Source organism: Barbatula barbatula (genome assembly GCF_947034865.1).
Source record: "Barbatula barbatula genome assembly, chromosome: 8".
NCBI lineage: Eukaryota > Metazoa > Chordata > Actinopteri > Cypriniformes > Nemacheilidae > Barbatula > Barbatula barbatula.
In genome coordinates, this window is record NC_136771.1 from 7,973,708 (window position 1) to 7,986,062 (window position 12,355).

The 12,355-nt window shown below is 37.9% G+C and overlaps 1 protein-coding gene across 1 annotated transcript in view; it reads left to right on the plus strand.

Moving 5' to 3' along the window:
• The first annotated feature begins 7,304 nt into the window (after positions 1–7,304).
• fbxo41 (F-box protein 41) overlaps positions 7,305–12,355 on the plus strand; it is a 42,299-nt gene continuing 37,248 nt past the window's right edge. The window contains exon 1 of the mRNA XM_079462242.1: positions 7,305–7,527. The gene's annotated coding sequence lies outside the window, so the exon portion shown is untranslated. The remainder of the gene's footprint in view (positions 7,528–12,355) is intronic.

Here is a 12,355-nt window from a genome sequence, read left to right on the forward strand (position 1 = left end):
TTTATTTTATTGAATTTTAATTCATTTGCTTGTATTCTATATTTCTGTAAAGCACTATAGGTCAGCTATACTGTTAAATAAAGTATGAAATTGTGTTTTTAAAGAATATGAACTCTTTTCTATACAATTGAGATGAATTGTGACTGAGGTCAATGGGTGACATTGTTTGCGCCTCACAGAAAAACGGCAGATATAATAACAGATTTTCGTTTTAGGTGAAATATCTCTTTAACATTTATGACAGGATTGAACATTGGTGCTGAAACTTTGGGTGTGGATATCTGACTGTCCGCCTGTCTATCATTCTAACAATTTAACAATCTAATGTGAAGCTGAAGACCATTCTCCGACATAAGGACACCTGTCTGCTGCATTCTCCACAATGTGTGTTCAAATCAAATTTGCTACCTGTATTGCCGAAATCCTGTTATGTGACTGTTGAATAGTGACATTCATTATTCCTGATGTAGTTGCTCTTTTCTGATTGAAAATTATGACATTATTATTATAGACACAGATTCTGTAAACACAAACGTTTATTCTGGATGTGATTAATAACGATAAATCGTTTGACAGCCCTAAAATATAGTATTTTTTCCTAAAATACGGAGAAACATTTTAAAGGCTGCAGATAACACCAATAAATATCCTGTAAGCAAGGGATACTTTTTAAAGGTTCCATGCATATTGAATTGATATAATCTGTTTGAGGAAATTATTTCAAAGTTTATAGTTTGTTCATTATTGTATCTCATCTGCATTACGCATTACATGTGAAATTTCAAAGCATTACCAAAGTCATTGGGCATGTAAAGCAATTAGCTTTAACAGTCTCTGGTGCACATTCTCCTTTTTGTGAAAAATATGAAATTGTTTGTTTAATCTGGTTCATTTTAGGTTTGATTTCAAAATATGTTTTATTTGTTATTGGTCTTTTGGGAATATGTGCAGAGAAGCAAAACATTTTTCCTTCTGTTTTTCTCCACAGTTTTCAACAGATACTGTAAGAGCCTTGTTATCTCCCCACCCCCTCTTCTTTAAATTGTGGTACAGTCCCTCCCACTGTGGCTTTTTACTGAAAATGGATTGTCACGGAAAGGGGGGGGGGGGTGAGTTGGGCATGAAATGTGGGTTGTGGTCTCTCTGTTTGGGACCTTGCTGTGAAAACACAGTAGCTCTTTAAGGACTCCACTTGGCCAGCAGGTAGGCAAGACCGTACCACAGGATGAAACTGACCTTCTCTAGTATCCTGCAGTGCTTGAACATTTACAAAAGCTCTTCAATTACTCTCTTAATTACAGCGCCATTATAAATACTGTAATTATTTGACTTCATACATGGTATGCTGATTACCGCGATGACATAGGTGGAGGAGATGTGGCGTGTGCAAATTAAATAGGAAATTTCCTTTTAAAGCATAACAGGGACTGATGGCCGCTTCCTCAATTTAGAAAACCTTCTTCTCTTATTCCCGTGAGGGCAAATAGGTGAGATGTTTGTGAGCCATTGGGAGGACAGATGCATTCTCTTCTCGGCAGTAATTATCGGCATTTACTACTGAGAGGAAGTGTTACCAATTGAGATTTAGCTTCCCTGATCTCTGTATAAAATCACATTCGGATATATATACGAATTCAACATATCATCAATCCCTGGACGCAACACAATCTTCACCTTAGTAAATGTGATGTTTTTCAACAACAAAGACACTTGCGGCCATTTTCACAACTTTAATCCAGTCTATTGTGCTGACAAATCAAACAAGATATATATATATATAATATGTGCAGAGAAGCACATATATATATATATATATATATATATATATATATATATATATATGTATTATAAATAAAATCTTCAAAACATGGGAATGTGATTGTAGCCTGAAGGAAAGGGTACCATGCATCAAACAGCAGGAGCACCACTAATCTATTGATGTTCACTGCTTGTTTACATCCTTTTAGAGTCAACCGGCCATTTAGATCTATTAGAAGTAGGTGGGAGACAGATCGCACTGCTGTTTCTCTCGTCCTTCTCTCAGTAAACTGTGGCAGTGGGCTGGATTGATGGCTCAATGCATTCATGAAGCGTCAGTCTCATAGCCATTGGTAATCACTCGAGGAGGGACACATGCCCCAAAGAGGAAACCCTCTTCCTTCACTGGGCAGCTCTGCCCTGTTGGCTTCTTTATGTCTAACAGGCTGGTGGCAGGATGTACAGGTTAAGTATTAACCAAATACAGTGGTTTGGGATTCTTGTAGTAAGTGATGGCCATAGTAATGGCTCAGCCTAACAATTGACTACGTCGAAGATCTTCACAGGCGTAACATCCGTCTTCCATCCTTCATTGGGTATACTAGATGTCTGCTTTGGTTTTTAGCAACCCATGATAAAATTAGGCACTTTGATATTTGATTTATCCATATTCCTCTGCCTCCAAATGTATTGGTTAATTCACAACGGTTACTGAAGAATTTTTTTTTCTGTAGAAACAATGGACAAATACAATCACATTGTGTGTTTGCATTCAAAACCATTTGACTGTTACAGCAACAGCATTTTAAATTAAATTTACCATGTGCTATGATTTTGTTCCATAAAAAAGAAAACCACAGATTAGATCTCTGTTAAACCTCAATTATTCTTCTCAGACCTCGATAACACTTAATGGAGAGCAAATGGAAACTTCTAGGTAAGTTTTTTTTCTACTAAGGAAAAAAGGACACAAAAATTTGGCAAATGTTCCCATTAGAGAATTCAAGAATAAGTTACAAGTTTGAGTCACAAACTGAATTTCCTAAATCTGCAGTCAGTATTCTTAAAGATTTTACTTCACGGTTACAGTGACAAATAAAAAAAGAAAACACTGTAACAAGATTATCATGATATTGAATAAAAATTAACACAGTTCTATCAGTCAAATTCATCTTTACTTTTGTTAATTTTGTCTTTTCTCCTTTTCTGGCCAAGAAATTACACTTATAATTTGAGGGTTAGGACTAGTGAGAGAGTTTATAACCATTGTGACTCTTAAGGCAACACTTGCTGAATTATTTACCATATGATATGTGCAGAGTTAACACGATATCAATAATCCTGTTTTTTATATAAAAGTTACTGTCAGAATGTGACACTTCTCATACGAACTCAAGCATTTTCCAAATCCAGAAATCACATAAATATTTCAGCTGGACAATCTTTAAGAATTTTACAGCCCTAATGTATTTTAACAATTGTCTCAATTGTTTATGTGTTTATTTCCCCTACGTAATTTTATGATATCTGAGACTAAGCTGATACTTAAATAAAACAACTCAGAACTTCATGAAATCTCCTGAAGGAGCAACATCTGAGTAATGAAATCCTCTGGGGAAGTTCAAGCATATGTTTAAATGCAAATTGTTTTACTTTTTATACTAAATTGTACTGTGTCCTCCAAATTTAATAAATTATATGTGATCTATAAAGATTTCTTTTAAAACTGCCCGATATTTGTCCAGGCCATCACGGTTCAGCATTGCTCCTGCAGCGACCCAGCAAAGGCGAGACATACTTTTCTTATGTTCAGAGCGGCATACGTCCATAAAAGTGCCATAACATCAAACACCCTCATTATATTTGACAATGGGTTGTGCGCCAGGTGATTCCCAGAGGTGAGCTGGGATAAAAGTGCAATAGGTTCAAACTATATAATCTTTTTGGATATGTAACATGTCGCAGATCACCCGCCTTGTAATACCAATATTGCAGAATTAAGGCAAAGAAGGGAAATATACTATAAATTCATGTATGTTGTCACTCACAGTGCATCAAAGAACAAGAACCTCAAAGTCATGGATTGCAGGCGAGTTTAATCTGCCATTCTTGTAAATTCCTTCAGGATACAAACAGGATTCAGTGGTATGATTATTCTTTATCAGCACCAAACTGGTTGTTTTTGTTAGTGTAAAATGCACCATCGATTCAGCCTCCTCTGAAGCGACTCTATTTTTGGTTTACAAGTGTTATATACCATTTACATAAAAGCTCATATTGATCCTAATTCAGGCTATATGACAGTAAATTGATGCTACCCTTGCTAGGGGTTAAACAAACCACCGTAGCTGTTAAATCTATTAACATGCAAATCAGTGTAACAATTCAACAGCCTGTTGTCATACCTACATTGAAAGCCCAAATAAGTTCCAGAAAACACACACACACACACAAGAGCCATACTTGATAAGATATACTCTGTTACTATGGCAACATCTGTGGCTCAAGCTAAGAATGCAGAGGTCTGTACTATTGTCATTGCAGAACGTGATTTTCACACATTTGTCATTAACGGATAAAGATTACTATCGTTTTTGCAGGTTTTCAAATGAGGTGGTACTGTTTTAGAAAAATTGCCTTCTTGTGCAACTTTAAGATATTATTTAGCAAGCTAATGATCCTTGAAATCAGTATATTTTGTGGCGTATAATCTAGCTTGATATGCATATTGTGTGCCGGTCACAATCATGCCCTTCACTTAGACCCTGTTTGTTTATTTTGTTCTCTCAGTATGCTCAATAGCCACTAGAGTTATATTACGGCAGATACTTCAGAAGTTAAAATACTTTCTCATTGTTCGGTTCATTAAATTTCATGAAGAAAACAAACTTTCAGTATTTGCTAGATTGTAGATAGCTTCTGAATGAAATTATTTCAGTCGTTTCATAAACAATTACTAAGAAAACCTTTTGCCCATCTTCATGTACTTGGGTGTTGATATTTAATTTGTTCAAGCGTTTAAGTTTACTGCACTGTTGGGTGAAGTAAGGCAAATATTGAAAGTTGCAGTAGGATTGCAGTTTAAACATCACTTGTCACCTATAACATTGAAATATACAAGACTGTATTTCTCTTTAAATAACCACACAATATTCAGGTAGGTTTTTGTAAATTGTCATTTTCTTTTGTCATGGGTCTCTATAACACAACATCACTTTTGTTGTTATGGTCCATGCAGTTGTTTGCCCTTTTGAGAAGCTTTAGCTTTTGCCGCCCCCTGTTGGTAGTATCCTTATAATACAGGATATGTGAAATTTGTATTGTATGAAATGTGTATTGTTTGCAGGTGTATCCAATTCAATTGACCCTAGTTATGCCTTTTAACATATAGAGAAATCAACTATCATGCATTTGCGCCCAAAGTCTTTATTTAATGTAATCCCTGCTTTTCTCTATGATTCTGATCCAGTCATTGTTTAAAGTACACCAAGAAAGCTGCAAATTTCAGACACACGCTATCGTGGCCAAGCAAATAGAGGCTAATAATATCCTCAGTAAGCATTTTTTGCTAAAAAGCTACAGAAAGCACAGCACGGCATGAATGGGATCCATCAAAATACAAAGGTAGATGACAGGCTAGTCATTAGCCCATAGTGTGGTTGTCACTTTTTGAAAAGTCTGAATTTAAAAAGACTGAGCAGAATGTGTGTGTGTCGTGTGTATATGTGGAGGGAGTCGGGAAGAATAGTGTTTCATTTGCAGCAGGTGTTTGAGAAATTACTGATTGTATTAAGAAAGCTACGAGGACACCATGCACACAAACATGATTGTTAACTATTTGATAAAAGTCCCGTCATATATTTTCTGTTTGTGTAAGATACTAATTAGATCAGTGGTTATCTTGTTATGCTCGAAACCAGTGAGACACAAAAATAAGTCGAATATAGACCTTTAAAGGTCCAGTGTATGAAATTTTGCACGGAGGCCGCGAATTGCAACCAATGGCTCGCTCATCCCTCGCTTTCAAAACACTACGGTGGCTGACACAGAACTAAGTCATCACGTTTACGCTTCTTTGCCGAAGGATATAACATATGTACCAAACGTGCTGTAGAGCAGATTGTCTGGTTAGGGCTACAGGAGAAACAACATGGCGAATTCCATGTAAGGGGACCCACGGTGTATGTATTAAGGTAATAAAAATAACAAACGCATATTTTCTCATTTTATCGGCTAGAGAAAATGTCAAAATTCAAATGATGTTCACCCATGTCTTAACTTTGTCACGTGGGAAAACAAAAGTTTTTTCAGCAGAATGTTGAGATATCTGTATGGCATTGTGATTTGAACATACCGTACTTTAATTTGCTTAGCTTGAATAATTCAGTTGCGATCCAGATAAGTAGCCCTCAGGAATATAATATCGATCCTGCTAAGTAGACAGATTTTTGGGTAGGCTGAACATTTACAATGTCACCACAAGATGACGCTATAGTCCTAATGTCCTTCACAATCTGCACCTGTTTCAGGTTTCGGACAGGGCATCCACTACGTAACAACTCTACATTAATTACGAAAACCTTACAGCCGATCAAACTAGATGCCATAAGTAGGCTACTCAAGATTGCATTGCATCAGGGTGTTCACGTCACACTAAATTGCTCAAGCCTCAATAGGAGGCTCTATAATGTGCGAGCCCTGGTTAGAAAACAATGAGAAATCCGTTCACTTCACTTATCCTCACCGTCTGTTATTATAAAACAACCCGTCATATTTTTCCTGAAAAGTTCGTGCGCGTCCTTCTGAAAACAGAAACACATCCAATGGCAGCACAAGTAGGGCATGTGTTCCCTTCATTGCGGTGAGCATCACACACACGCCCCTTTATGAGCGAGTACAGCATTATCTGTATCTGTATCTGTATCTGTTAACCATATGAATTATCCGTATCTGTATCTGTACTCGGACTGGGCGGGGCCTAACATGGAATTGGGCGGGGTTTAACCAGGAAGTGGTCGGGTTGTCTTGAAAGGGGCGGGGCTTTAACCAGTATGTTATTTTTAATCATGCAATTGCTATGGGTTGATCAGAACCCGTTGATCAGAATACGCATTTATACCACTAACTTACTTACTTTATTTTTTTGCTTGAAGTCAAAAAACTGGTTAGAATCAGCAGACGGTTAAAAAAAGAAAAAAAATCTCAGACAGGCAGAGACGCAACGCTAGTCGCGTTCTACCAAGCACCACGTCTGAACAAACCCTACGTTTACCAGAACTCTGTTAATAAGTACTGCAAAAAAAAACGAAATAAAAAACAAACCTGAAGCTGAAGAAACCCTAAACGTTAACGGAAAAGACCCGCGAACCTGAGTGACTGAGGGAGAGACAGAGAGAGAAAGAGAGCTGTTCTCTTCTCAGCATTCTGTGTGTGAGTGAGCAGAGCGGGACACAGCAAATCTGTATGTGTAAGGGAGGGGCGCTGTGACTAGCCTATCACAGAACGCAGACACAGTCAGCTACCCAATGAGGATTTTTATTCCATCCGAGCACAGATATTGACTCGTATTACTCGTATAATACTTGTACTCGGCAAATATGCTTTATCCGTACCGGATACTCGTTTCAGCCGAGTATCCGGCTCAACTCTAATTTCCACGCTCTGCGCGTGTTCGCGCGCGCGCCCTCTGCTGCAGAGAGCGTCGCTCGTGACGTCATCCTGCCGGATCGGCTGCTGGGCACGGGCGGAAAATGGGCACAGATCCGCGAGGTGAGAGGCACACTTTCTGTCACATGTAACATGTTTTGGAGGGTGACAGTCGGAACGGCGTGTTCACAGGCATCGTTTTAGGGACGTTTCGTGGTTCTAGCAAACGCCGATCGTGTAGGGGCTGTAGAAGGCGGAATCGGACCGGGGCACGCTTACGTTATAGGAAAAATGGTGAAAATCTGTTGAGCCGATGATGTTGCGCCGTCGGGCACGAATTTACAGCGAGGTAACATGCCTTAGAAGATATGCATATAAGCATATCACCGATGTGCTTGAGGTGCAGTAGGTGTTGTTACATTTGCTCCGTATTAAATGTGGCATCACTTCAGTTAATAGGAGGTAGAGCCGCATACGGTATCATTCACACATCCTCGAACCCAGGAGAGAGAGCGAACTGAGCTCCATTTCTGATCCTTTAGGTGTCTCCACCCTTACCGTGAACACCGTATTTTACGTGACACGTTTGCTCATGACTGAATCAGCTGTCAGTGACACGGAACGCTCAGATCCTGGTTATTTAGTAAAATGTTGGAATCGAAACGACAGCATTGGCCGTAATGCACCTGGCTTGTTATCCTTTGGATTCTATTGACAGTAAACAGTGTTGGTAGCCTATAAAGTAATCGGTTCCACTATTTGCTGTTTAGCGTTAAGTCAGGTTTGCAATAACATGAATGGAAGACGTTATTTACCTATGTTTTGTATCTTAAAAAAAACATTATTTTGAAAGATCGTCCCCATTCCCCAGAAAATATATTAAATAGGCTACTTGTTCAGTTTTGCTTGTGTGTGATCTTAGTAATTGTAGTAAAGGCAGGTTTGTATAACCTGTGATCTGATTGGAAATGGTTCACAGTTTTTTCCACTTGTTTTGGAAATTGTCTAATTAAAGAAGTTCAGGAATTTGGAAATGAATAATATGTTCTGAGATAGGCTACATCAGTGAAGATCCACAGTGACTGAAGTTGTTTCCAGATGATTTTAAAGACCAGACAGTCCATGAAGATTGAATCAAGCAAAGTAATGTGATTAAACAGATTGCCATGTGTCATTATGTGTGGTTTGTCTAGTTTAATTCGCACTGTTGTTTCTTTTTTCATTTTATTTTGAGGCATTATTGCATTAGTCTACTATTATAAGTCAAGCCGTGTATAATTTAATTATCGGTTCTGATTAAATAATATATCTTTACCAATGCAACCAGATTTCTTAGCTTTACTCAATAATGGGACTTAACTTGAAATGACTTTGGGTGATGGCACTGGTTGCCCCGTGTGTCTGAACTTTTATTGATCTCAATTATGCTCAAGGCTGGTTTATTTCTGCCCTGTATGCAGTTATTTCTTCTGATTATGGCAGTGCATATTAAACTGACCTTTTGTGCATCTTTTGTGCCCCTGAACCCCGAATCTCGATGAAGGCACATAAGGGTCATGTAAGTAATTTAAGACGATGCAGTCCTCACAATTTAAAACCTATGCCAAGAGTTTATTTGGGACTTTCATTCATAATGACTGTGCTATAAAAGTACACATTTGGTGTATCACACATTAAATCCACAGAAGCTGGGATTAGGTGCTTGATATCATAAAAGTACAGTTGCTACAAAGGAAGCTAGGACTTTATTTCTGTTCAGGCAGCTGATGAGCATACCAGTCAGGTCATTTTGGCACATTCTCCCTGTGGTTATATTGCCTTTTGGTTTAGCACATTTTGGGTATTGCTACATTTTGTCCATAGTATAGAAAAAGATAAAATTTTTCAAAACATGAGCGACAGTGAAAGATGATTATACAATAATTCAACAGATTATAGGGCTAACTGTTAGCATTATGACTTTTGAGATTATAAATCCACCATGTGTATAATAGTATGCAAAATTCTTTATTCAAATTCAGCCCCCGGAATGAGCTTTTAATCTCTCAAAGTGAAATTAATGTGTGGAGGGCGAGGTCCTTTGCACATTATATGCCTACACTTTGTTTGTGTTCACCTAAAATTGCTTGAATTGTGTATAAAAAAAGATTGATGTTACAGTTGCAGTAGAGTGGTTATAAAACCAATCTGGTTGGTGTTAAAATGATGGCAACATTAAAACTTTGTCACAGTTTTTGCATACAGCTGCAGGCTTTCGGTGTTGATCAAGATGGAGAATAAACAGAGCCCAGAGAATACAGTGCTTATGTTTGTTAAAGGAGCAGTGTGGAGATGTTAGCGGAATCTAGTGGTGAGATTGATAATTGCAAAAAACAGCAAACTCCACCCCTCCCTTTCGAAGCACTACGGCAAATGACACAGTACAAACATGTCGGCACGTATTCGCTTCTTTGCAGAAGGAGATATATTTACGAAACACACTTTGTAGAGCTATTTGTCTGTTTAGGGCTGCTGTAGAATCAACCTGGTTAATTCCATGTAAGGGGACCTGCAGTGTATGTAGATAGAAATAGCTCATTCTCAGAAAATAAAAACACACCGCTTCATTATGTAAGCTCTTTATACACCTAGCTATATATATGTTGCATTTCTGTCAATAGATCCTTCAAATAATTAGACACTGGACTTTAATTGTTTGTGTAAACGCAATAGTAATGATCTTTGGTCATTTCGTGTCATTTCATTTATTTGTCAATGTTTGCTTCACCTGTATAGAGTAAAACATAATTGTGTAATCAATTGTTCTGCATTAGCTAGTGGTACAGGATGGGAAATGTGAGCGAACCTTTAATGTTATATCTGGATGTCTCCCCAGACTAGTAGCATGCGATGAGCTGTGGGTAATGAGGGATAATGGCTCAATGAAAATCCCACAGATCAATATGAGCCAGACAGGTCTGTAGCTATTGGAGCTTCAACTTTTGGAAAAAGCCATCCGGACCCACTGTGGCCATCACTGTGTTTAGTGTTGCTGTGGCAGCTATAAAGCCTTTTTGCTCGATTCATAATAGCATTAGTATTGTCCTTGTGATTCTTGATCTTTGCCAGCTGATTCTATCAGGCTATGTACACACTACAGATAAATTCAGATGTCATCACCTTTTGCCATGATAATTATGTTTACACAAGAGTTGTGTGTCTATGAACACTTTCAATATTGCACTATGGCACACCTGTTTGGTGTCCAGTATTCAATCTGAGTTAGGTGATGTACTGTATTTATCCCAAAATGGCACATTTAATGTAATAAAATAGCTTGAATTTATTGAGCTGGAATTGAATGGAACGTGAAAAGTAGTCACTATATGACAAGTGGTTGGAGGAGAGGGGCTGAAAAATTTGGGTATTGTGGCATCATATGAAAGTTGGTAGAATAATGCAATTGGTGCATGTTTCAGATTTGTGTTTAAGTGAATTGGCCTCTTGTGGACAAGAAAAGCCTGTTGGTCGTTTGAGAACCAGAGGAAGTTGCAGAAGTTGAACAACAAAAAAAATAATGGAGGTCTGTGTTTATTCAATGGAAAAATGCTCTGCACAAACATACTTTCTACAGAAACCCATTTAGGGACACATCACACATTCAAGTAACTCAACAAAATGCATTGTAATTCAGTTAATACGTGAATGGGAATCGGAGTAAAATATCAGAGGCAGTCGGTTAGTGTGTCTTCCCTTTTTACTGTAATCGATGAGTGTAACAGACAAACATTAGATTTGAAACGATGTGATATCCCCTAAAAATGATTTACTGTCAGTAAATGTGAAACACAAACAGATAAATTTGTTCTCATCACACTGTGAAGCATGCCACTCCGTGATACTGAGTTCTGCTACAGTGTCAGTAGATTTGTAGCTTTTCATTTGTGCTGGAGTCAGAATTAGTTGCTTGTTGTTTTGCTTGATTTATAATCACAACAGGACAGACTGTAAGGGTTAAGCGATCTCTGCTTTTACCCGCCGCGACATGGCTTGCATCATCCAGCTTTACGCATGATGAGAAACTACCAGCTTCAAAGAAAAGAAACAGTGAAGCTGCAGGGCAAGCGCATCAGGGTGACCTCAACAGTACTGTAGACTTCAAATCAATATCTGTGTGGACCACTCTCTCGGATTTGGCCTGCTCTCCATTTTAAGCAAAATCACAAAATATAATGCAACCTAACCTGCAACCTGTAAGAGTTTTGAACCCTGGCACATTACAAAGACTGGACCAAATCATGTGTAGGCTTTAAGGATTTTTATTAAATGTATTATTCTTGTATCTTTTGTGCAGATACACTGGGTGTTTGTTACTGCTAGACGTAGAGAGGTTACGGTAGTTTGGACCCGCGGAAAAAAGGATTAGCAGTTTTAGTTCAGACGGGAGCGATTGTGTTTTACATTGCTCTGAGTTCCGAGTAACCTAAAGTGAGTCAAAAAAGACTTTTGTCTGTCGTTCTTCGGATGCTTCAGTGTTTAATTTATTTATTTGCTTGTTAAAAGCATATAGGCCTATTTTACTCTGGTGAAAGTTCCTCAGTCGGTTAAAAAGCTGACCGGAGAAAACGCCCTGGTCTTCTAACTACCGATATAACAAACCCTAGATCTGACAAGAATATCTGGCTTTATTGTTTATTACCCTTACCCTTTTGAACCTTTCCTTCTTTGAAGGTAAATTCGGGCTTTTAGGTATGGAAAAATTTACCAGTCTTATGCTAAGGCAAATTCATTAACATTAGTTGCAGTGAAATGTACATTTGGTTTCAAGAAATAAGCATTACTTAATATATTTTAAACTATTGAATGAATTTACAAAGAACAAACACTCCAGAGTTATAAAGGTAATACATTTATTATTGTTAATCATTAAATATATGGTTGGTATTTTTATACCTAATGTAAGTAATGTTAA